The sequence below is a fragment of the Lissotriton vulgaris genome, chromosome 9, assembly GCF_964263255.1.
Source record: "Lissotriton vulgaris chromosome 9, aLisVul1.2, whole genome shotgun sequence".
NCBI lineage: Eukaryota > Metazoa > Chordata > Amphibia > Caudata > Salamandridae > Lissotriton > Lissotriton vulgaris.
This window is the reverse complement of record NC_141697.1, coordinates 303,288,385-303,314,924: the sequence shown is the minus strand read 5'-3', so window position 1 is coordinate 303,314,924 and position 26,540 is coordinate 303,288,385.

Here is a 26,540-nt window from a genome sequence, read left to right as displayed (position 1 = left end):
CTCCGATGACAAAGCTAGATAACCCCAGTAAGCCATTGCCAACCATGGACCTTCCATCCAATAACAACAAATCTCCTGTCTTGCCTGAGGCCCATAACCCCCCCCTTGGCCAACATAGAATCAGACCTGGCCAGTACTGTGAACTTGGGGGCTATACACACAGATCTAACCAACACGATGATAGCCCCAATTATCAGAGAACCCGTCATAGAAACAGTACCTGGTGATTGCAGTATGAGCTTAGTCTCTTGGAACATAGCCGGCTTGGCCGATACATTATGTGATCCTGCCTGGTTAATACCTATTAATAAATACACAATTATATGCCTTCAAGAGACATGGATGGAGGATAAAAATGTCCATATTGAGGGTTTTCAAAGCTTTGTCATACTAGCAGCCGCATCAACTAGGGGCAGAGCAAAGGGGGGCTTGGCCATCTTCATTAACTTAGGTCTGTGTTGTAAAATAAGCAACTGTTATAATGCCAATCGGAACATTCAGATGCTTGAACTAAAGAGTGGCAAAAGTGTTTTCACCTTGATTAATTTTTACAATGCTAATAATGGTAATGGTGATTGTAATATTGTGTCCTTAACAGAGATGTTGAGAAAAACTGCATGCACCGCGTCACGAAAGTTGTTGATTGTAGGTGACTTTAATGTACACCTATGTGGCAACCCAGGCTCCACCCCAATGGGTTCTTTGGGATGTAACAACGTAGAAGGTTTCCATTTCGCCCATACTAGGGGAGGCAAGAACTTAAACGATCTAGTGAACGAAAACAATTTAATTGTAGCCATGTCCATGGTTCCTGAAACAAAGGTCTATGATGTTTCAACCTTTAAAGGACCTGGTCAGGGATCCTTTATAGACCATATATTAGTTTCCACAGATCTTGCAATTTGGGTCTCGAATTTCACCATTCTTTTGAGTGTTCACAGTGATCATAATCCCCTAACTATCAAACTGGGTGGGATTTTATTTAAACAACGAATGCCCCGCAAAGATCGGGGAACGATGAGCTGTATAAATGGCAGACGTCGCATAAAATGGACAATGGTAAACCAAGATATTTTATACACTAAAATAAATAACGCATGTGAGGAGGAACTGTTAACTTGTACATCCTCCTACTCACCCCCTGAGAACATCTTGTCTGGGTTTGAGGCGATAGTTTCAACAATTGGCTCTATGCTAACGGCACCAACCAAAGGACAAAGCGAAAATAACTCTAAATGGTTTGACCATAACTGCTCAAAGGCAAGTAGAGATTTGAAGAATGCATTAAAAATCAAACCTAGAGATTATGATCAAATTAGAAATCTTCGTTTGATCTATAAGAAGGCATTAGCCGTCAGGAAAAAAGAAATTAAGGCCAACACCATAGAGTCCCTCCTTGACCCTTCAGTGCTGGGGAACAGTAGTAAGTTTTGGCAAATTATCAACAAACCTTTGTTTGATAATCCTAATGATACAGCCCTTGGTACTAACATCTCAGAGGAGGAGTGGGTGACCCACTTTAGTATAATTTTTAAGAGTAATGAGCAACAGGCAGAAAATGTCTTTTTAACTCCATCCGTAAATTTTTTGTGCTTTTCAGTTAATGAGGTTGATAGGGGTATCCAGGGACTAACTAGTAATAAGGCCCCGGGCCCTGATGGTTTACCACCGGACCTTTTTAAGTCCAGTATTTCCTTCTGGGCTCCCGTCCTCACTGCGGTAGTGAACGCAGCTGCGATCTCGGGGTGCCCAAATGCGTGGGGGTTATCGACCATAGTCCCTGTTTTTAAAAAGGGCGACCGTAGTAGCCCACTATGTTACAGGCCGATATCTTTAATAAATTCAGTAGCTAAAGTGGTAGGTGGAATAATTCTAAACAGGCTATCTACATGGGCTAAAGAAAATAACATTTTATCACCTATACAATACGGATTCAGACCCGGTCATTCGACAATTACACAGTGCCTGAACCTGTATTTGATTTTAAGTAAATATACCCTGGCCAAACAAGGAACTGTCTATATGGCATTTATGGACTTATCGTCCACTTTTGACTGCGTGGACAGAGGCATACTATGGGCTACTCTGATAAAAATGGGCGTAGAGAGGAATCTTGTCAACTTTTTGGCTGATCTGCACTCGGATACAAGAGCCAACGTTCGTTACACTCAAGACCTAAAAGTAACGGGTGAATTTAGAATGAATCGGGGTGTACGACAGGGGTGCATCCTGGCTCCATTCCTCTTCAATTTGTATATTAACGAATTGGAGGAATTTCTTTTAAAGACTGAAGCAGACTACCCCTGTGTAGAGCGCAAAGGGGTTCCTGTGCTGATTTATGCAGATGATGCTGTACTCATTTCTAGAACAGCAAATGGCCTCCAGAAACTACTAAATTCCTTCTTTAAGTTCATGGAGTCCCGTGGCCTAAGTATTAACAATTCTAAGTCCTACGTTATGAAAATAGGACAGGGTACACGGAAAACTAACTCTTTCTGCATAAATGGGGAAAAAATCCCTACCACCAATACCTTTTCATACCTTGGAGTCCTCTTAGATCACAAATTATCCTGGGGTCCCGCAGTCATCAAAAAGAAGGGTGAGGCAACACGTGTTAATGCGGCCATTCTTGGCTTTTCGAAAAAAATTGGAAATTGCCCAACGGCCGCCCTGCTCAAACTATACCAGGCAAAAAGTGTTGCTGTCGCCTGCTATGGAAGTGAGCTCTGGGGCTACTGTAAGATAAGGGACCTAGAGGTCAAAGAAAATAATGTTTTGAAAAAGATACTGAGGCTACCAAGGGGTACTGGGAATTTTTCGGTACATGAGGAGTTGGGTGTCCCCTATTTAAGTGACAGAATAGCAGTGAACCCGGTACTGTGCTGGTTGAATTGCTGGCTTAACAAAGATATACCTCTCACCCAAGCTTTACTAAAAGAAGCCCTAACACTTGATGGGAGGTTTAAAGTTCCGTGGTTGAAGTATATAAAGGACTGTCTGACGGCAATTGGCCGGTCTGATTTGTTTTTTGCTCCCAACTTGATCACGAAACCCGATGTTATCTTTGCAAAAAATGCTATGTTAATACTAAGATGCTCAGACAGAGAAGAGGTTGAGCTACAGAAGGACAGTGTTAGGAAACACCTACTTCTCAAAACCTGTCCACAAATGGAACCTTATCTGTCATGGCACACGACTGGCTATGAACGTTTTCTGTTAACAAGGTTCCGCTTTGACCTATTCCATCTCTTATTGGCGGTTCCAAGTGGGGCTCATCGGGGTGAGGTGTTGCCAGCTTGCGGCTGTGACGGGAAGTCTCCGCAAGATCTGGCACACTTTTTATTCATTTGCCCTTATTACACTTTACCACGGAAACTATATCTTAAACCGTGCCTCAAAAAATCAGAATTTCGCACAAATCAAACCTGCACTTTACTATCTCCAATTGCTGAATTGTGATTGCACTTTATTTGTCTGTAACTTTTTAAAATCAGCCATCACCTTCAGGAAAAGTATGGATGGATAATTATGCTGCTAATGCCTTAGGTACTTTTAATTTTAATTTTAATAATGAAATTATTTATGTTTTTATTGTATTTTTAATAATGCTCATGCTCGTGTTACCCGCTGCTTTCTCTTTTCTACCTTATACTGTGTATTGGATCCCTTACTTGTCAAATGAATTATCCGGATTGTTTTTAATTGTTTGTTGATGAGATGTACTTTTATGATTGTAATGTCTACAATTGAATAAAGTTATTTGAACTACTTGAACTATAACATACTGTTTAATATTTTTTTACAATGTACATTTTTTGTAAAAACATAGAATTAGAATATTATTTGAATCTTTATCTAAAAATGTGTATAATCTTTTGATCTAAATCAACTATTTTCAATTTTGCTATGATATTAAAATTTAAAATATATTTTATCATTTTAGTAACATTCAAAAACAATATTCTTTTTATTTTTAGAAAAAAATTAACAATTTGTTTTGTAAAACGAGTATAATTTTTTTTAAAACCACTATTAATAGTTTTTCATCTACTATCACCTAACATGATATATTACAATAAAGTTTTTGTAATTTGTATTTGTCATTCTTTTTAAAATTAACAATTATTTAATATTTTTTGTCAAAATATTTTAAAATTTCAAACATTGATTTATGAATATTAAACATTTTTTTACAACAGATTGCAAATTTGAAACAACATTCTTTTTAAATACTGTAATTATTAAAAAATATGAACAATTTTCACACTCTCATCCACTATAAATCTAACACCCCACTTAAACAATGTAAAAATGTAGGGACTGATTACGACTTTGGTGCATCTGGGCCAGCGCAATGCTGCCTCCACTATGGCAAAGCTGCGCAAGGACCGCCGACCTCATTACGAGTTGAAAATGTGCAACTCGTAATATATTGGCGCTCCTCTGGCCATTCCCATGGCCGTGCCTTCAAAACAGGCACTTTAATGGGAATGGCCAAAAAGTTCTAGCACGAAATGGATGGTGATGTTCATGTCGTGTTAGAACTGGGGGGAATATAGACAGAAGCCACATGTTGTGCCCCTCTGAATGCATCCCTATGGCGTGGGGGACTGTGAGGAAGTGGCCGTTTTAGAGGACAATCATACCTTGCCATGGACTAAAAGTGGACTGCAACACCCACGATCCTTTACTGTCTCTCCTCAGGAAGACGGGAGCGCTGAGTACCGTAACCCGGAAGAGGAGGAGGAACTACCCGGATGCGGTACGGCAGAACGAATGACAGAACGCCATAAAGAGGCAAGGGCGGAGACAACCGTCGTCCACGCCGAAGACGGAGAAAGGAGTACGGAGAAGGAGACCGAAGACGCGGGAACCGAGGAGACCCAGTTCAGCCCCGAACAGGACGTCGAAGACGACAGCTGGTGCGAGGACTGGTGGTGTCCGGTGGATGCTGGAGAGCGGCCGTGACTCTAGGAAGAGTTACGGCAGGGTTGGTGAGTAATACCGACTCGAGGGAATTGTATCGGGAAGCGGGAGGAAGAAGACACTGGGAGGGAGATTGAGCGTTCATGACCAATGTTTGATAAGGGCGTTGTGCAATTGTGTAAAAAGCCAAACCACGAGTATCCACACGGGGTATTTTATAGTGCATGGCGTTACGTTTAATCTTGACGGTATTTACTTCTATCGGCACTGTGCACCATTGTCGAATCTCGCCCTGACCCTATGAAGGATCTTACGTATGAGCACTCACTACCTTCCTAGGCACTATAAAGCTTCTGCAAATATCCTGAACTTCCTCTATCCTGATTTCTCCCACTTTCCCTTCCCCCACACGTTACCCCATTCATTTTTCCAGACCCTAGTCACGAAAGGTGTGGTGATGGTATTGCTGCTATTCCAGGAACTTTATTTAGAGTTCTCACGATACCCTCCTTTATTTCCCTTCTCTTATGAGCCACCGGGGCAAGCCACCACGTCCTGAAGATCTGATGAAAACCACCCGAGCCCTTTAATCCCCTGACACCTCCCCGGAGACCTCAGAGGAAGAAGAAGAAGACGGCAAGTTTGAAGATTCTCTATCAACTCCCATCACCTCATCCATTGTATTCAATAAACCTGTTTCTTTTAAACCTCCACTACCGCCTCCACGCCTGTTTATCAGACCCGCCCTCTTACAGGGACACAGGGGCCCTGCAGGGCCTACTCAGTTCTGGCACTGCCTGCTACTCCGTGGCAGGACTCCGCCATGAAAAGGCTGACAATGCAAGAACTGAAGATATGCTGAGCGGGACTGTGCCAGTTCCCACTCAGCATAATGCGTTGTGGCGCTCCTGCGCCACCGCCAGTGAATGCCTGTTTCCTGGCAGAGCAGGGGGCCCACTATCGATATCACTTTATAAGTTGTAATCAGAAAAACTGTGGACCACCACTTCTGCGTCATTGTGAGTCTGGTGGTCACAAGAAAGCCAGACTCGTAATCAGACCCTACGTTTTAAAAATTTTAAACTACAGAACCAAAAATAAACACTAATACATAACTTTTAAAATACTCCCCACTCTTATCCCCTATAAGCCCAATATTCCACTCCTAAATTATCTTTTACTCTTTCCCCAAAATCTTTATTTTTAAATCAACAAAAAAAATATACAATAATGCTTCCCTACCCTTATCTCCTGTAAACCCAACATCCTGTTCCTAATTATTATTATTATTATTATTTTAATGAACTTAAAATATATACGCAAATACATTATTTTTAAAATACTTCCCACTCTTATCTCCTAAATGCCCAACATCCTGCTTCTAATTGTGTTTTTTAAAGAAACATAAAATATGTTCAATAATACCTAATTTTATAAAAATACTTTCCACCCATATCTTCTGTAAACGCAACATTCCGCTTCTAATTATTTTTATTTATTTTATATTCTTTTAAGATAAACTTAAAATATATACACTAATACATAATTGTTTTAAATACTTCCCACCCTTATCCCTATAAACCCAACATTCCACTCTGAAAAATATATTTGTACTAAAAACATATAAAATCAAAAACACAATATATTACACACTATTTACCACTAAAAATGATATTATTACCAATGATCTACATTACGTTTAATATTAAATAAATTGATATTAAATACATCTAAACCGATATTTTGGACAATGATTGACAACAATATTTACGTGTCATGCTATTCTTGACACAATATTTATATCACATGATATTTTAAATTAAGAATTTTGGTCGAATACCCATGTCACAATAGTATCACATATCTATCTTTTAGGACTTTCTCTTCCCTCAAATAGTCGAGGATGGGGGTTGCCATCCCTACTTTCAATAATAGTACATAATATGTTGAAAATAAAAAACGATTTTAGTTTCTGCAACTGTATCTGTAATTAATATTACCTTTTTTAATGGTGTTCATAGATGTATGCTCTTGATAAAAAAATGACATGTTTTTCTTTCCAATGTTTTTAGTTAAATGGTTTTACTGACAGGCAGATCTTTATTTTATCGCCATTTCCACACATCATGCACTGTGTAGAATATTTTTTCTATGGTGTTTATTTTGACAATCTATCTGTGTACATTGTTGTTGCCTTAAAAGCTTATAATGAAAAGAGCGAGATTTCATCGCTGAGGCTTGGACGGGGCACAGCGCGACACAGATAATCTAAGGACGGATACTTATGTTTAACGTGGACAAAGGCCCATGGAGCACAGCCTTTCATATAGATTTAGATGTTTGCCATTATGTTTACAGAAACACAATCTCTTCTTTCAGAGGCTTCAAGGACACATCATCATGCTCTCTGTGAAGTGCAGCTCAGACAAAAGTGTTGCATTGATGAGCTTAAAGCCTCAACAAGTATTGTTTTTGTCCTTACAGTTTGTTGTGTTGTTTGCATGTACAGTTCATGTTTTCCGGTCATACTGTCGTCGGAGTAATTTCTCGAAAAATACGCAGAAATATTTTCAAAAGATGAATTATGAAGATATTGAACAAGTAATAAAACCTCTTCCGAAATAATATGTCCCAGAATAAAAAATAAGGAAAATAATTAAAATTAGGCGTATACTTGTACAGTTCATGTATACTGGATCATCACTTAACCACAAACAGGTTAATAAGTTATTTCTAGATTAAACTAATTACCATTAGCTTACATCGTTGCCAAAGAACAGCAAAGCGACATTGAATGTGGAATTTGTACCACGGTCCTGAGCAAGTGTAAAGTTTGACTGGAACGTTTAAAAAAATTAATTAGAGGCATTATTTGTCTTCCAGAAACAGGAAATAATAAATGCACTAGTACTTTCCAGGCTTTTCAGTTAAGTGTATAGTCACATTTTCTTGAAATAGCGATGCTTGCATCATGTTTTTTTTGGAAATTGCAGTGGTTAATTTGAGCCATGGATTTCGGTGCTCAGCACCAGTACCTAATTGTCAACCCCAACACCTATGACACGTTTCAACATATTGGAGCTGTTTATCTAGTTTAGAGATTAACACAACAGTAGTTGTTTAATAATTCAATATGTATAAATAAATTACTCATACTTGTTGCTCAAGCCAATCTTATATGTTTGGGGGGCCTGGAAGCATCTGAATTGTCAACATTGTAGAGGTGTGATGGTTGGGAGTTGTTTTGGTGCTGTCTTTGGTAGTGATACAGGAGTAATGCATGAAGCCAGCTAGAATGTAGTCTTGACGAGGGACTTGGCACTTATAATTTTACAAATTAAGGATTGGGAAAAATGCTTTCAGTTGTTGAATTCTAACACTAAGCAAATATGTGCAATGCAGAGTCCTTCCTGGGCCATCCACCTCTTCTCCGATTGGCCACTTGATATAGTCAGAATATACCTTGCAGCCCTTGATACAGAGGGCTGCTCTGAACGGTTGATGATTTTGCCCCTTGTCCATTTTTTATTTATTTATTATTTTATTTGTTAGATTTATATTGCGCATGGCTGCCCCAGCGATGGGGCGTCCCAGCAAGACCAACAACTCCCAGAGAAGAAACCGCGGCAAACAGCAATTAAGCCGTAAAGAGCCAGGTCTTAATGGCCTTCCGGAACGCAAGATGGTTTTGAATTGCTCTGCTGGACCCAGGAAGAGAGTTCCACAGTTGGCAGCCAGGCAGCGGAAGGAACGGCCACCAGCTCTGGCTCTCCAAACATGCGGGGTGCATGCCAGTGCATGCGGGTAGCAGCGTTCTGTGCCCTCTGCAGACGCTTGACGCTAGCCTTGTTTGCGCCTAGATATAGGCAGTTCCCGTAATCCAATCTTGACAAAATGGTCACCTGGAGGATGAGTTGGCGGACTTTAGGGGGAAAAAACCCAACAGTGGTTTCAAGCCCCTCAGCACACCAAAACACATTCCAGCCACAGCTTTAGATTGGGCGTCAAATGTTAGTTCACTGTCTCCTTAGGCAAACGGGCAGGTTTCAGCTGCTCGGGCCAGTAACTCTCTGACCACATCCACCGATCTTTCCCAAACAGCAGGATCTCGGACTTGCCAGCGTTCATCTGCAACCAGTTCGCTGCCATCCAGCCCGCAATCACAGCAAGATCCTCCTTAAACTTCAGCAGGTTTGTGACTTTTTTTGGAGAAGGCGATCACCAACTGGGTGTCATCAGCGTAGGATACCAGTGCCAAGCCCCTATCCCTCACCAACGCAGCCAAAGGCAGGACGTAGATGTTGAACAAAATGGGACTTAACACTGACCCCTGCTGTACACCCTGGCACAAAGCAAACTCCTGTGACTGGAAAGGTGTCACATGGACTTGGAAGGACCTTTCTTCCAAAAAGGACCGAAGCCACTCCAAGGCTAGGTCTCTAATGCCAATTTCCTGTAGGTGTTGCAAGTGAGTTACATGGGAGACAGTGTCGAAAGCGGCACTTAGGTTCAACAGAACTAAGGCCGCTGAGTCTCCAAAGTCCAGGTTTGCCCGGATGGTCTCCGTGACCACCAATAACGCGGACTCAGTGCTGTGCCGGGTCCTGAAGCCATGTTGGGATGAGCCAAAGATGTCATTCCGCTCCACAAACCTGGAGAATGTGGCATTCACATGTGATTCAGTCACCTTAGCCAGGAAAGGCAGTTGGGAAATTGGACGGTAATTGGATGGCTCGGCGAGGTCCAGCGAGGGTTTTTTAAGCAAAGGAATAACCTTGGCATGTTTCCAAGCCCTGGGGACAGACGCTGAGGTCAAGGAAAGGTTGACCAGATTGAAGTTCAGCGGAACAAGAAATGAATGGAATTGGCGGAAGTGGGCAGGCGTCAGTGGGTCGGCTGGTGAACTGGATTTGATCTTAGAGCAGAGAACCTCAAACTCAGACTCAGTCAGTGGCGCAAAAAAGGTCAAGGTATTAGTCCCTATTCATCCCAGAATCCCTGAGTCCTCCCCCACGTGAGGCGGGTTGGGGGTTGGTAGCCCCTGGTAGATCTTATCAACTTTGTTCACAAAGTGCAAGGCCAGCTCGGTACACTGTTTGTTCAAGATCACGGAGGTCTCCATGGCCCCTCCGCTTTTCATGCTCTTCAGAACAGCGAAGATAGTTTTAGCAGGGTTAGTGCTGGTCAGGATTTTATCGGCCACAAACTTGGCACAAGCTTGATGGATAAGCTTATGGTAATGCTGAATCGCGGCACGATATTTCCTTTTCGGCGTCAGATCATAAGAGCGCCTCCATCTTTACACTCCTGTTTTTCAGTTGCACATGACCTTCAATACTGAAAAGAGTTGTGTTCACCCACATTGCAATGCTCCATGCTCCCTTTAGGCAGACATCTCTCACCATCATGGCCACATTAGACCTTAACCTGGAATGGAGACACCTCATGACTTCTCAACATATAAAGCTTGCACCACTGGCATCATTAACACTTCTCTGTTTATAAATTCCCATTTCCCTGATCGTCTATCATCTTACTGCCTTCAATTTACCTTCCATACTATTCTTCTCCAGCTTTCCCTGGCTTCTTTCACCTTCTTTCATCTCTCCTCATGTAGCTCTACCGTAACCCTCTCATCTCTCCTCCTCCTGCAACTTTTTTCTCCCATAAATAAATATGAATATTTCCCTTTCTGCGCTGTCTCGAAGCCTGTAGTTTTCCCTCTCTCCTCGTCTCTGGAAGCTCTCCATTTTTAATGTTACTTGCACCATGGCTTTCTGTTTTCTGCCTCTGTGTTCTAAAACGACACCTTGCTTCCTTCTCCTACTAACATCTGTCTTAGGGCCTGATTATGAGTCTGGCAGTCCACGGGCCACCAGACTCAGGGGCCACCAGGATCAAAATGATGTGGCAGTGGCGGTGTTTATCCGGCCATGTCCGCACCGGTGCTCCGACTACCCTCTTATGATTAGGGAGGTCGGACCGTCATCACACTGCAGCAACTGCCAGGAATCAGAGATCCCTGGTGGTTGAGCGGCAGTCTGAGGGCCGCAATATGCTTGGTTGTGTTCTGAGGCACCAGCAAACATATCATGACTTTCCTCACTGCCAGGAGTCTCATGGAGGTGCTTCCTCCATGAAACTACTTTCAGGGAGGAGGAAATGTGGCCCTACAGGGCCTACTCATGCCCTACTGCATGTTGGTGCATGCAAAATGGCACATATTGCATGTATTTTTGCACCCCCAGTTCCTGCACAGGAAGAAATGCACAACATGGTCCATTCCTTTACTAGAAGGAACATGTACTGGCGGTCCAGCAGAGGTGCAGTTTACGGCTCGCTAAGAGCCTTCAATCTACACTACTGCAGGACTGTCACACCATTTGACAGACCACAAAAATACTTATAATCTGTTGAGCGGCAGTGAGTTTTGGCAGTGCAGGAGTGTGGCGGTGGTGTGCCACCCACTTCTGAACCACCAAAACTCATAATCAGGTCCATAGTACCTATCCCATTCTACTTTGACCCCTCCTCAAAAAGCATCCTCACTCAACACTAAAACTGAGGCTCTATTTTCCCTATTTCCAAAGTTCTTCTCAAGCCTCTCTCTAATCTTCGGAAGCTCTTCATTGACTTTTCCATGTCAATAGATGTCTGGCACAATGACTAGTCCCAGAAGATGGACTAACAGCTTGCCACTCTGGTGAATACCATACATATTAAATTTAAAACATTACGTGATATGAATTTTCTGGCACACATATTGTCACTAACAAAATATCATTGAACAAAATTTGTAAGGTAAGAATATCATGTGTTTACACATGATATCATTTATAAGAATATAGTTTTTGCTTTAATAGAGTTGTAGTAAACATTGTTTTTTCATAAATATACTATATTTTAGCATGTATATTAGTTTTAGATGTTAGGAGTTTTCAAATAACTGTGAATAATTTTATAAACATATAGTTTGTAATTTTCAATGTTTAAATTATTATTTTTTAAATATATTTAGTAATTTAGAATGTAGTACTTCACTTTCCCTACTGTTAGTTAGATTGGAGCAGAAATGGTAAATGTAACCCTTCTGAAGTCCTACACTTTCCTTACTTTTGCTTAGACATGAATGTAAATACTAAGGGCCTCATGAGTACCACCACAAGACCACCATCTCTGCCAGGATCCAACATCCCACAGTGGTGGCAGTGTGGAAAGGGGCTGGAAATGATGGCGGTGCAGATCCTAGCACCACTGAGCAGATTACAACCTGCATTTTCATCGCCCATTTCATGACAGGGACCCACCATGAGAAGGGTGGCAGAAATGCAAGTAAGGGGGCCCTAACCGGGCCCCTGGGTGAATCTGCAAATGAGAGTGCTTGTGGTGAGGCACATGCTGTGCCCCCTAAATGGCCACCTTCGATAATGCACTGTGTGTCATGCACAACATGGTGCTTTCAATACACTGCACGAATATGCAGTAGGTACAGTCAAACATACCCACCTGCGTGACACCACTGCTGTACAGCCTGCCACCCTGGATTTAACTCATAATACAGTGGACGGGTTCCACAGTGGCGGTCCTACAGGAAGACCATCAAACTCATAATAAGGACCTTAAAGAAATAGTACATCTAACCCCTACAAAGTCCAACAGTTTGCCTAATGTCAGTTAGATTGGGTTTATATTAACCGAAAATTACAATATTGTTAAATTAGATTTGTTTTTTTATATTTATTATACAACCGAAATAAATCCTGATATTATTAATATATCATTTTATATTTGAAAAATGGTTACAGTTGATATTATTTTGGGAACGCGGAGTTCGGCAAATCTCCACCTCCGTGGCGGAGCTGAGTACGAAGCTAGCCCCCCCATAAAATAAAAAATAAAAAAAACACTGACCTTGTCTTCTGCCTTCCCTCCTCCTCACCCTGATGTCTCCCTTCTTCTGGCATCCTCCGCCTCGCCGCCCTGTAGGAATTACATCATTTGCAGTTCGCGGAAGACGTAAGACCTACAGGGACGCGAGGAGGACGCGGTAAAAAGGGAGTCACCGCGGCGAAGAGCAGGGAAGGCAGAAGACAAAGTAAGTGGTTTTAAAAACAAATGTATTATATGCCGATGGCCCCGGGGCGGAGCGGAGCCCCGCGTAGTTCCATGGAGGTTTTTCTTTACTACTTGGAGGTAAGCCGAGCTCCACAATGCATACTCCACCCAGCCTAATTTTTTATTCTGCGGCTACCATATTAGAACATGGGGACTCAGCCCAGGCCCTGCAGCCAATGCCACGCACAGCCTTGGAAGGGGTGGGATTCAGGGCCTGCTGGAAGGCCTTGTGTGTCGTGTGAATGGCTGTACATAGCGTAACAAAAAATTACTTTTTATTAAAAACTTAAAATATTGCTAGGACCAAAACTAATGTTTTTTTTAATTTATTGTCTTTGTACTAATCATTTAACACTGATTGCGATGTGAGAATACACCATTAGTAACGTTTAGATCCATGGTTGGAGTATTATGGAAGACCGGTACCACGATATGCTATAACGACTGTAGTAAATAAATAATTGACCGGGCACCAATCACGAAGACCAGTGGTTCATTAAAATGTGCTGTTAGAACAACCATAAAGGGATGAGCCACGTGTAAAAAAACAATCACCCCTTTTGGGAAAAGATTACTTGAACTAATACCTTTTTTTTCAATGTTTCTATTTTGGACGTCTTTTGTCGAATTGTGCATCTTTCCATTTTCTTTTTTCCACTGAAGACGTGCAAGTTGTTACATAAACTGGACTGCTCTGCACAAACAGTGCCATGTGAGAATATGTGCCATGTGTGTAATTTAGCCCTCATTATTTTTTAATGTACAATTGTGTTGGATCTAAATTCTGCGTGCTCTGCTTTAATGTAACCTTCTATGAAACTGAAGGGTTTTTACTTTTTTTTTAATGAAAACAATGTAGTGCAAAACAGATGGGATGAGTTTTGCACTAAAAGTTCCTAAAACACTTTAGAGGATATGATATATACCTCTGACAGTGCACCAACCAAACGAAGATTATATGCAAACCGTAATCAAAGCCAAAATTCCACACACTGAAAGTTAGACCAGATCAAATCGTTTTCAGAAACTACATCATGTTATATAATTAGAATGTTGACTTTTAATTTTTTTTTTCAATTCCCTTAGCCAACAGAAAGTGCAGTGACCTATGTGGCCACATGTTATACGGCAGGTTTTTAAACTATCCTGTAGGCGTCACTTTTGCAGCCATGAGCTGACCCATCCACCTGCCGCTTCGCAAAGTCAATTTGAGCAAAGACATGAATTAGAGTCTGATACCCATGCATTTTTTGTGCAGCATTTGCCATAAAAGCACAAAGGCGCCTGTTGTGCTCTTTTAAAAATTGATGCTCTTGCAGTTCATTTTTCAGCAAGTGTAAAACCTTTTGTTTTCCTAGCCAAGCCGGCAGCAAATTGCTGTTCAATCTTGAGATAATTGTGGCTCTTTGTTCAGCAATTTCTTTCTTGAGATCTTTACATTGATATGTAAATTTGAAAGTTCTTCCGAATTTTAGTTAAAAAAAATATCTTGCAAGGCAAGATCATTTATGAAATAAGGAGCAGGGCTCCAATCACTTTCCTTTCTGGGCTAATTTTTACTCTGAATACTTGGTGGCATTTAACAGGATGTACTCAAATAGATTATTGTTCTGAAAATAATAGGAAGCTACACAAAAAACATCAACGATAGCTCAAAAATATTTTAGATTCCATTTTGAACACTTCATCAGTACACAGAGTCCCTCCCCCTCAAACCATATTCTATGTTATGCGATTATATATAATGCAATGTACTCAATTTCCATGGCCACTTAATGATAACAATGCTTCAGAGACATGATTGATGGGTTATCATATGGGAGGGCAGGGTATCTGATCTCATGACTATGCAGCACAGCTATGTTTTGTCTGTTCTCACATGTAGTGCCTCATTACGATGGCGGTCAGACGAGCATCCGTCCACCATCATTCCGGGCATGGGACTGTCCTACAAGGAGTTATTGGTTCCCTACAGTCCAATTAGAATGCAACCGCTGTGGAGGTAGTTGTAAAATACTGTTTACCATTGCAGCTTCAGCAGCAGCCCAGGAAAAGGGGCTCTTCAGAAGCCGCAATAGTAAAGACAATTTTTCAAACATCCATGCAACGTGTGGCAGGCACCATGTGGTGCATGGCACATGGTGCATGGATGTTTGTGGGGCCCTCAAAGCAGATACTGCTGGGGGCCCCCAAAGTCCCTTTCCAACAGCCTTTCAATGGAGTCGGACCTCACTGGAAAGGCTGTTAGAAAGGGACATTATAATCCCTACAGCGATGCCTGCACAGGCTCCGACTTCTTTGGAGGGTTTATAATCTGACCAACGCCCATCAGGCTTCTTGAGCCTGTTGAAATAGTTGGCTGGTCCCTATGACCACTGCGGTCTGACCAACCGCATCATAATGCGGCGATCGGGCCGCTATGCTGGATGTTGGTGAAACAACCACCGACGGCCTGTCGGTGGCGGTCCAACCAACATCAAAATCAGGACCTTAGTGTTATACTGCCATCAGTTGCTAGATGTTTGTGTTCCTTTTAATTTCCTATTTTTTTGTGCACCTATTTGTAACATCTTAATGAGACCACGCCCCAGATTTTCTATGAATTTGCATCATGGTTTTGCCACTTTTGTGGCACAGCCCCGGGGCAAAGAATTTTGGGAATTTACTAAGCTGTGTAATCCACCTGTCTGTTTTGACACAAACACATATTTTCAAAGACTTGTAAACCTGGGTTTGTGGCAAAATGGTGCTCCTTCCCTACAGAGGTGTAACAAGGAGCAATATCTTTTTTTCCCCTTGTTACTTCCTCTGTTGATGTGTGCTGTATTCTGAAGCATGCACAGAACGAGGAATATACCTCTTTGGATTGTTTTTCTACAGGAATGTATCCCTTTCTGAGCAAAAAACATACTTCCCGTAATGCAGGCACCTGTGTACTATGGCGCTAGGCAGCACACAGTCCATCAGCACAAGAAAAGAACATATATGCTCCATATCTAAGTAAATATGGAGCATTTCTGCTTTATCGCATGCAACACAGTGCAGCACATTCACGTACTGCCTCAATTTTTATGATCTAAAAGTATATGTGCCCCATGTATTGTCATAGTTATGGGGGGGTAGGGTGCTTCAGCTTCATATTGTAAAATATGTATATCTAATAACCAGCAATCCCTGTTCAATGTGATTCAATTGAAAAACAATTTCATGGAATACTATTATTGAGAAACCGTTTCATCTAAGCTCAGCTATTTAAAGGAAATCTTCAGCATGATTGACATTTACCTTTTCATAGCAACCAATTCATAGAATGCCTTTTTTGTTGAAATTGGATTTGAATTCTTATTTTTTTAGTGTAAATGCAATGGTTGCAGGTTTTTTAATTTCAGAACCAGTTTTTTTGAAGATGTTTAAATTAGTGATTTGCTTTAGAGGACAATATTTTATATTAGTTTATATTTTTATACACCCGTAAACACCATCCATCGCTGACCCCTCACAACCCCTAAACACCATCAATCCCTGCCCCTTTAAAACTTATTTCCACACCTAAACTGCATTCATCCCTGAAGCCTAAAAGCCCTTCTGCCCAATGATTCACCATTCCTTAAGCATACAATCACTCACCCCCCCTCACTCCACCCATTTCGGAACCATAAAACCCCCTTTCTACATAGAAACCACATCCATCCAACAGCCCTCAAAACACCTCAGTACATCCAAACTCCACTCACCCCTGAACCCTAAAAAGCCATCACCGCCCTTAAATGCCAGTCATCACTGACCCATAAGAACACCTCATCACCCTACACACACAACCCTGAAAACTAGAAACCCCTTTCTCCATCTAAATTACACCCATCCCTAAATCCTTAATACCCCCCACCACCCTAAACTGCACCCCTTCATTAACCCTAAAAGCGAATCAACACCATACGCACTGCCCATAAAAGAACGTTTAAAATCCTCACCAGTCCTAAACTCCGCCCAGCCATTAACCCTAAAACTCCCCAACATACTTACACTCCACCCATCCCTGTAACTTAAAAACACCTTACACACCTAAACCCCACTCATCCATAAACCTTAAAAATATCTTTCTATACCCAAAATCCAATTATTCGTAGCCCCTAAAAGTCATCACCCTAAACGTTAACTATCCCAGAATTTTTAAAAAACCACCGTAGTCCTAAACTCACCCATGTTTAATGGTATTTTGTATTTTCATTATAATGATATTCTAAATGTTTGCTTTCAATTTTTTTTATTTTCCTAAAATTGCCTTTCCTTTAAATTGTTTTCCATGACTTGGTTTCTGCCAACGTGGTTTCTCGGTTTTCGTTTCCCAATCATTCACACACATCGGCAATCACATATGTACTCAGTGGCTAGCCTGACATCAGGCGGATGTGCACCTAGAACAGTGTGTGAGTAGGATTGCCCATTTCTTCAATGTATTATATTAAGGGTGATCAGACATTAAGGTTTTTGGTAATGCATTGTTCACTCCAGACATTAAGTTGATTTGTTTAGCTTAGTAGATGCTGTATAGGATTTTACATGACGGTAAATGTGGCACAACTCTGACACATATTCATAGTAAATCTGGGGCCATATTTCTATGGGACCAGGACCCAAAACTCAATGCACGTGCCGAACATAGTAGACATCCAGAATTGACAAGCTGCCATTTTAACTCTTATAATAATATGATTAGCCACACTGTATGCTCTTTTTTAAGCTTAAGTCATACGCAGTGCATTGCAGGGTTTTAAGTTATAGTTAGCTCAGATAACTATAACTGCTGAATTGCTGTGGTTTTGTGTGTGTGAAATCTGAACCTAACTACAATACCACTGTAACAATAGTTCTTTTTAATTGAATTTCTAAGAGTTTTTAAACTCTATTTCCTAACTATAACGTTCCTGTAACCTTTGGTGTTTTAGTGAATTTCTACATTTTTTCAATGTCATTTCCTAACTATAATGTCCCTCTAACCTTTGTTTTTTTTTTTATTTTGGTGTAAATTTCTTTTATTGATTTTATACACGAGAAAAACAAACAGGCCATTGTGCTCCACAATCAATTAATTTTAAAGTTTTTTTAATACAGATTGTACTACATTTTCACCTATAAGTTTGATTTAGTAATTTATATTTGTACATGTTTATAAATAATTTTTTTCTGCATGTATTCTTATTAAACACCTTAAAAGTAACAACAATGAATGCAACCAAACCTCAACTTCTCATTGGATACAGTAAGTATCTACCTATCCACACCCTAAGTCAGTTATTAGGTTACCACATCTCTCTGGAGACAGTCTGAAAACCACAGCTCCATCATTTGGCTTTCCTCCAAAAGAAGAGAGTTTCAAACCTAAGATATCTTCTGCTGAAGATAGAAGAGAAGGGAAAGAGCATGACAAAGAAGAAGAAGACTTACCACCTAAAAAGAATTCCTCGAAAGTTAGAAAATATTTTTCCATCCTTCAGGAAAAAATTAAGTTCTTCCAAAATTTGTCCAATGCAATCTATTCAGCAAAAACTGTCAAGAGGTATGGTGAAGAAGTATTTACATGGCATATAATCTATTTGGAAACACCTCAAAACCAAAGATATAAAGACTTATTACGGACTGATGAGAGAGGGAAAGTGGTGCACCATCATCAGCAGCTTGACCATCTGTGGGACCCTTACCACCCGACCAAATAGTCCTCCCCTCTGTTTCACCAAAAGTGCAAGACATCATCACTTTAGTGGCAAATGCCATTTGCCAGTTGCAATAAAAATGTTGTCTGTTGCCCTGTTTATGGATACTGTCAACAAGCATAATTGTTAATTTTTTTCACCTCACTGTTTCCTCTTTCCTTCCTCTTTAAACACAAGTATATATCTAAAAAGCAAGTAAAGAAAGCATTTAACTTGACATTACATACAATTAGATTACATACTATAGGAAAATTAGTAGTTACATAAGTCGTTTTGTCAGTGTGTAAGAGGCTCTGTAAGTGTCTGAGCATGGGTGTATAAAATGAATGGGTATCTGAGTGGCTGTATGGGTGGGTGACTGGGTGTGTGATTGGTTGAGTGGAGTGTATCAGTGTCTCTGTAGGTGTTTCCCTGTATATGTAAGTGGCTGTGGGAGTATAGGCGGACATGTTAGTGACTCTGGGTATCTAAATGTATATGTAAGTGGCTATATAGGTTGGTAACTGGCTTAGATAGTCGATGTTTGGGAGAGTAACTGTGTGTGTAAGTGGCTCTATTAGTTGTTGATACATAAGTTCTTTGTCAGTATGTGAATGCATGCATAAGTACCCCTATCACTTTCTGACTGGGTCTGTGAGTGGCTGTGTGGGTTTATGAGCAGGTATGCTGGTTGCTGTTTGGGTGGGTGACTGGGCATATAACTGGGTGTGTGGGTGTGTAAATGCCTGTGTAATTGTTTCTCTGAGTCCCAGGTACATGAATGGCTAGAGAGGAATGTGTGAGTGGGTGCGATAGTGCCTGTGTATGTGCCTGTGGATGTACAAGTGAGAACATGGGCGTGTGAATGGTTGTATGCACCTGTGAATGTGTGTGTCAGTAACTATCTGGCTATATGAGTGGTGAATACATATGTACTTTTGTGGGAGTGTAATTGGGTGTGTACGTGCCTACCTGACTGTGTGAGTGTGTGCAAATCACATTCTATTAAATTATATACTATAAGCAAGCACACACATATAATTTCAAACACTTTAATTCATACTGTCTTAATAAAATAACGATATTTTCATAATAGCAATAGCTCTTCCTCCTTTTCTGTTCACTTTATTTTTAGTTAATTTTCTCACCTAACCTTCCTTCTAGTCTGCATTTACTGTAGCATTAACATTTTAAGAAACATAGAAATTCACAGAAAAAAACCATAGGTTTCAGGGAAATTATAGTTAGTTGGACATTTCACTCGTACAAAACCAGATAAATTTGTCCGTTATAGTTAGTAGAGCTAACTATAACTCGCACCCCCGCAATGCACTGCTGATGACGTCACATATTACATCACTCATGACATGGTCAGTGACATCACTGTTGACATCACTGATGAAATGTCAAATGACATCACTGATAACATCATCCATGTGATAATTGTATGCACCTCCTCACACCCTAATAAAAGCTTTGATACACTCACCGAGGAGGTGGCGGTATAATTATACGATTGCCCCTTAGACCTGGCCCATCTGGAGGCTCATTTAAATGAAGTGAGGAGCACCCGTTTCAAAAAAAGGACATTTTCGGAACCAAGAAATACCTTTTTGCCAATTTTGGTGTAATTCCGTTCAGCAGCACGCGCTGTAGCCTTGGCTAAAGTTTCCTATGGGAAATTGATTTTCAGACTTTTATTTTTTGAATTTCTCAACAACTACTAAACGGATTTACACCATTTAAAAAAAGGTCACTTGCTGAACCAAGCACTACCTTTTTGACAAATTTGCTGTAATTCCGTTCTGGAGTTCGGGCTGTGGCCTTGGCTCGAATTTCCTATGGAAATTAACATGGAGAAAACACTTTTTTTCTCAGTCCCTGCTTGACGAATCACCCCCATACTTTCAGAATCTGAGCTGACCTGGATAGATCTTTTTTGTGGGAGAATTTTGTGAAGATTCCTCAAACAACGCCAAAGTTATTAGCAAATCAAAAAATGCTTTTCTTTGGAAACTAGGGTCTAACTATAACTACCTACTAGCGACTGCCAGCTGGATATATATGCAAAAAAGAGACAAGGAACTCTGAGTAGTTCCCAAGTTTAGGTGGAAAACGGCTCCTGTATAGAGCACCCTACAACACCAGAGGAACTCTGAATTTGCTCACCTCAAATGTTTGCTTTTCTATCAATTTTTTAAGCATAGGATTAGCACATTGCTAACCACTCTGAGATAGAAAGGGACAAGTCACTTGCCATTTCTACAGCAAAGTCTTTAAGCATCGGAATAGCACAGTGTCATCCACATCGAGCTGTAAAATAACAAAAGCCTTTTACAATTCCAGGCAACATATTACAGCTTTTGGACTGTTGAAATCCAAGCCAACCTGGAATGAATAAAAGCAACCCATGAGAAAGACTTTGCTGTAGAGATGGTACCCTTGTTTGGTTGAGAAAAACCTCTTTGTAATATTGCCATCTTTTTATACGAGTGTTGACTCAGATTTCTGGAAGAAGACACTCTAAGAATAATTACAGTGCTGAAATTAAATGCACAAAAGGTCACCAGGGACATTGCCTCATTGTCCTTTATGAGGCTGTAGCGTAGAACATGTATTAGACATTTACCTAATGAGGTACCACTAACTAATTAAACAGTAGAAATTATTCCAACTGAATAGATATTTTGTGCAAAACTGTGTACATTACTTATCCACAAAGCCACTCAAACGCCCACTCACACACTCATACAGCCACTCTCACATCCATTTACATACTCACTCACAGAACCATACAGCCACTCCCACACATACTCACACACCCACATAACCTCTCACACATCTGCTCATAGACCCATACAGCCACTCACACACCCACTTACAGACCCATTCCGCCACTCACAAACCTACTCACACACCCACAAAACTACCCAGGCACCCACCCACAGACCCATACAGCCACTCGCACACTCACTCACTGACCCATAAAACCACTCACACACCATCAGAACTACTCAGGCACCCACTTATATACCCACACAAACACTCACAGACACGCACAGACACTAAAACACCCACTCACACACCCATCAAGCCACTCTCACATCCACTTACACACTCACTCACAGACCCATACAGCCAATCCCACACATTCTCACACACCCATATAACTACTCCCACACCTGCTTACAGACCCATACAGCCACTCATAAACCTACACACACCCACAAACCTACTCATGCACCCACTCACAAACCCATACAGCCACTCATACACTAACTCACTGACCCACAAAACAACTCACATACCATCAGATCTACTCAGCCACACACTCTTACACCTTCACAAATACTCACACACCCAGTCACTGATCCATTCTGATACTCACACACCCACACATAGACCCATACAGCCACTCACACACCTACTCACAGTCCCCCATGCAGCCACTCTCACACCCAGTCTCAAAGGTTCCAGTTAGGAAATAAAATTGGAAACCCTTTAGAAATCTATTAAAAAAACAAAGGTTAGAGGGATGTTATAGTTTGGAAATGACATTACAACTGTAAAATTTAACTGAATAAAACATATTACATGGATGTTATAGTTAGGAAATAGCATTTAAATACACTTAGAAATTCATCACTGAATAAAACCAAAGGTCAAAGGGATGTTATAGTTAGGTTCAGATTTTACACACACAAATCCATAGAAATTCAGCAGTAATAGTTTCCTAGGCTAACTATAAATTATGATCACGCAATTCAACTTCAATATACTTCATTAAGTACTCAACAACACCATTTGCGAACTTAGAAAGAAGTGTTACCGCAACTGTCAGATTTACACAAACCATTACAACTTACAAGCAGGAGAGAGGTCTTAGCGCATAGGCCACTTTGTCACAACCCACTAGTCAAATTATTCTTTATCCTTGAACAAAAGTGAGCATTAAGGTGAGCCTGTTGTAAATGTCTACACTACTGAGCCATCATCCTATAGAAAGGTCTTGGTGAACAGATTCATTTATTGCATACAGCTGGGAAGATTTCCTGAATTGCAGTGTTGTGGTGATCCTAGTAGACTGTAACCATGTGTTTAGATCCCATGAGGTAGTGTCGCCAATTGTGGAAGTCGTCTCAGATTGCTCTTTCTCTGCTATGGTATAGTGTGTCTCAGCCTCGTTTAGTTTTCAGGACATATACACAACTAGATGCATCTGTCTCATCCTTTCATTTATCTGAGAGAGAACTTCTCTTATCACACCTTCAGTTGCATCTGCATCCACCAAGTAAGGGATTTCTGGATCTGGGTGGGCCAATTTAGGAGCAGAGATAAAAGGCTGTTTCAAGTGACAGAAATCTTGTTGGGCCTCCTCTATCCACAAAAAGGTTTTCCTCAACAATTTGGTTATAGGGGACATTATCTTTGAGAACTGATTCGTGAGCCTACAATCAAAGTACACACACCCTAGGAAGATTGTATATCACGTATGTTGGCTGGTTCTGGCCATTGCTTTACTTCTTGTATCTTGTGTTCAGCCATTTCTTGACCCATTGAAGACAGCATCACTCCTAAGAATTCCACCTTCTTTACATTAAACTTGTTCTTGCTGCTTTTACTGAACAAGTATTTCTTTGTAGTGCCATAAGCAGCGTGCATATATGATGTCTGTGAATTGCTATACATGGTGAACATATCAATATTTCATCTCTATAAATTACCACAAAGATGTCTAGGGATTCACTCAATACATCGTTAACGAAATATTGAAAAATATCTAGAGCATTGCATCAACTAAACAGCATGCCGGAGTACTCAAATAAATCATATCTTTTTTGTGGAAGGCTGTCTTGCACTTGTTATCCTTCCTCATATGTACCAAATATTATGCTACTATCATGTCCAATTTTGTATGTATCATAGCCTTTTTTAACTTGCCCAAAAGTACCGGGATCAATGGTAGAGGTAAAACATCTTCTCAATTGCCTTATTAAGGGCCCTACGTCATGGCAAGTTCTCAGCTCTGTGCTTCCTTTTGGGATAAAAAACAAAGGCAATGCAGTAGGGGATTTTGAAGCGTGAATGACCCAGCCTGATATTTGTCCAAGTTCAGCAGTAAATGTTCATTTTCAGGATCTGTCAAAGCATACATTCTTTCCCATGGTACCACTGCCCCTGGATGTAGGTCTATCTTGCAGTCATAACACTTATGTAGAAGTAAGACTTCTGCCTGGTTGTCAACTAAACACATCCTGGAACTCACTATATTGTGTAAAATCTCTCTCGGTAGCCTTGTCTATTACATGTCCATTAGCTAGAGCTCTTGACAGATATGTCTGGGATATAAAACTGTGGTCTTTGCAAAAATAAAAATAAAAGCTGAGGGTGTTGCTTACCCAATCTCTTGTGGGGTCGTGTTTCTTCAGCAGCTGTAAACCTAAAATCACACCATATTGGAGAGCTTTCATGAGGTTGAGTTATAGGGGCTCTAAATGAAAATTATCACAACTTACTTTAATTTGATTAGAATGAAAATGGATGGGGATAGAAGCTAAATCCTTCTAAGCCTTTTCCAAGACAGTTTCTGGCACTAACTTTTCCAATAGGGGCGGTTGCATTTCACCCATAAATATCCCAGTTGTTCAGGGAATCCAACAGAGCATTTACTAAATGCCAACAGTTATGTAGGTGCATTTGAATCAACAAAAAGAAGTGTTCTTTAACTGATGACCATACACCACTCAGAGGAGGGATGTCTATACAGCCTCTTCCATTATCCCTTGAACTAACCAATTATTGTGATTCATGTCAGTTGTAGCTACTTTCGTCCCTGATTTGTTCTTTGGTTTAACAAAAAATCTTTTCTGAAGTAACCCTTTCGGCCGCAATAGAGGCAGAGCCCATTCTGTTGCCTTTGTTCTCTCTTCTTTTGAGTTAATAAGGCTCATACAGATCCTATTTACTTGGGTTCTACTGAAAGATCGTGCTTCCAACTTTAGCCTTGTTTTGCTCAAACCTATGTGCAGGATATTCTGTTCTCCTTTTATCCCCTCTATGCTCATTAGGATGGTAAACATAGCACAAGGTAAGATTGTAAGGTCAACACACACATTGGTTGGAGATCTATCTGAGCTAACACATTTTTTAATACATCCTTCAACCCCTGTTGAAACAAGTATTTTTGCTTTGCCTCCGGCCAATTTGTTTCTGCTATGAGTCTTTGAAAGGTGTCTAAATAGACTATAAGATCCTTATTTCCCTGTTTCATTTCCAGTAGTTATCTTTCCACAGAGAAAATGGTAGCCCTGCGATCAAACACCTTCTCAAATTCACTCTGGAATTCATCTGTACAATGTACCCGCCCATTGAGCTGCATGCCCTGCTGAATGTGAGACCATGAATGCCACTCTGGCCTGATTTGTGGGTGGTGCACAGACAAAATATCGACTCCAAAATATCGAATGGACAAAATATCGAGTTAAAAATATCGACAATAATAAAATATCGACAACAAAAATATCGTTGGTCAAAATATCGAATAAAATAATGTTAAAAAAATATCGAGTACAAAAATATCGACTCAAAAAAATTGACAAGACAAAATATTGATAAATAGTCAAAGTAAAAAAATATAGATAATATGTAGAAAAAAGGTTAAAAATGTTTTTTTTTATTTATAGTAATATAAATTGTAGTTAATGTTTAGGAGCGGGATGTTGGGTTAATAGGGGATAAGGGTGGGGAGTAATTTAATAATAATTAATTAATTATTATATGTTTGTAAATATTTTAAATTAATAATTAATTGGTAATTAATTAATATTAATTAGTTAATTAATTATTATAATTTTTTACATATTTTTAATTAGTAATTAATTGGTAATTAAATAATATTAATTAGTTAATTACATTAATTAGAGTAATTTATATATATATAATTTTTAGTTATTGTTAATTAATTAATTGGGAAAAAATAATATTAATTATTAAATTAAATTAATTACAGCTAATGTTGTAATATATTTACTTTATTGTAATTGTTAATTAATAATTAATTGGTAATTAAATAATATTAATTAATTTTGGGTAAAGGAGTATTTTTAGGGTTCAGGGTCAGTTTTCAGTTTTTGGGTAAAGGGGTATTTTTAGGGTTCAGGGTCAGTTTTCAGTTTTTGGGTAAAGGGGTATTTTTAGGGTTCAGGGTCAGTTTTCAGTTTTTGGGTAAAGGGGTATTTTTAGGGTTCAGGGTCAGTTTGGGGTTTTTGGGTAAAGGGGTATTTTTAGGGTTCAGGGTCAGTTTTCAGTTCTTGGGTAAAGGGGTATTTTTTGGGTTCAGGGGCAGTTTTCCCTACTGTTGCACCCACTGGAGTGGTATCGTATGGTAATATAATAGTATCCTATTTAATTATAGTATGTTACTATATATATATGTTTTAACAAATAAGATTGTAAAACATTATTTTTATTATTTTAATTTATTATTTAATTATTATAAGTTAATTTAAGTATTTTTAAGTATATTTTAGTAATTAAATTTGAATATTAATTTAATTTAACACTGTTTTTAATAAAGTCGATATTTTTTACAACTATATTATTGTAAACAATATTTTGTACTCAATATTTTTGTACTTACCTGTTTGCAGATACAAACTCGATATTTTGACTGTCGATATTTTGTCCACGATATTTTTGCAAGTCGATATTTTGTCCCTCGATATTATTTCAGTGATCCTTTGTGGGTAAAGTCTTTGGTCTGCAGGTGAAATGCAAAAGCACCTGCATGAGAAATACCTGAACCGTATC